We start from the raw sequence: 1650 nt of genomic DNA on the forward strand, positions 1-1650 counted from the left end.
TGGGGCGCCCTCCTAAGTACCAGTCCCAAATCCGCACCTCCCAACCCCCCGAGTACTCTTCAGCCTGCTTGGTGCTTAACTGTCCCTTGGGAGTCCGAGGTCAGCATGGAGGGAGCAAGGCAGGAGGGCGCAGAGGCTGAGAATGGAGACAATCCCAGGTTCAAATCCCTGCACTTGCCCTCAAGTCCTCAGGCAGACTCCCTGCCTCCCGGTGCCTCGGTTTTCTCATCTGTAGAAAACAGTTCCTGTACCAAAGCATTATTGTGTTGTTTTAACAGTGTCCCGTACGAAGCCAGCTCTCAACGGAGCTGAGCCCTGATCACGCTGGTTGGACAGACAATGCCCTCTCGCCCGGATGGCTGCATATTTGGCACTGATTACACGTGGACGTCTACCCCAAGGTCATGAGTGGGAGGTCCACAGGCTGATTTTGACCCACGGGACATGTGTGATTTCGCTAACGCATGATTTTTTTCATTGTTTGGTTAATTATCAACATTTAAAATGGAAAGTTTTCATTTTTAAACCCGGATTTCCAGCTTCTCTTATGAAATTGGGAGCTCTGTCCACCAGGCCACAGTTCCTGGGGCAGAGACTGCCATGAGCAGTGAGGCCAGAGCTCCGTTGAATAGGGGCAGGTCAGCACACCCCACCCCACCCTCACTTACATTTCTGACCAGACGCTCCAGGCGCTGACTGCAAGACCCTGCCCCATCTCCTCACTCTGCCAGTGAATATGAGAACTGGACCATAAAGAAGGCTGAGCGCCGAAGAATTGATGCTTTTGAACCATGGTGTTGGAGAAGACTCTTGAGAGTCCCTTGGACTGCAAGGAGATCCAACCAGTCTATCCTAAAGGAAATCAACACTGAGTAGTCATTGGAGGGACTGATGCTAAGGCTAAAGCTCCAATACTTTGGACACCTGATGCAAAGAGCCAACTCATTGGAAAAGACACCGATGCTGGGAAAGATTGAAGGCAGGAGGAAAAGGGGACCACAGAGGATGAGATGGTGAAGGACAGGGAAGCCTGGCGTGCTGCAGTCCATGGGGTCGGCAAAGAGTCAGGCACAACTGAATGACTGAACAATAAATCCTGTTCCTCAAGGGCGTTCATCCAAGGTCATGGGTATTGGAACTTGAGTCCTGACTGGCAGGCCAGTGTCGTTTTGTCAGTAAGCAGGCCCCCTGCCTGACGGACACGTTAAAACCACATGAGCTCTGGAGGAGGTCCCGTGTTACCTACTTTGGGGTTATCCCCCTCTGATCAGAAGTCTAACTCGGTGTCCAGCATGGGTCTGAAGAGAGTTTGAGCAGAGTCCGGGATACTTGCAGGGCCAATAACTGGACCCTCAGTCATTGCCCTCCATTGAACCATTTAAACTCTGCCCTGGAGCTGATGGCGTCTGCTCCTGATAAAGGTCCAGCTCAGCAGAAGAATGTTAGCAGGTTTGCCTTCTTTCTGTGGCTGCCCCCAGTGCCTCAGTCATGCTACAGAGGTGTGACGGAGATAAGGCTGCCGGGGATGTGCCTGGCTTCCAGGCCTTGGGAGCAGGAGAAGCCACCCTGTCTGCCAGCCACCGGGGTCTCCATGCCAGGTGCAGAAGGATGGACGTGTCAGTTGCACCCTTTGGGAAATTTGCTTAAGAA

This window comes from Muntiacus reevesi, chromosome 7 (genome assembly GCF_963930625.1).
Source record: "Muntiacus reevesi chromosome 7, mMunRee1.1, whole genome shotgun sequence".
Classification (NCBI taxonomy): domain Eukaryota; kingdom Metazoa; phylum Chordata; class Mammalia; order Artiodactyla; family Cervidae; genus Muntiacus; species Muntiacus reevesi.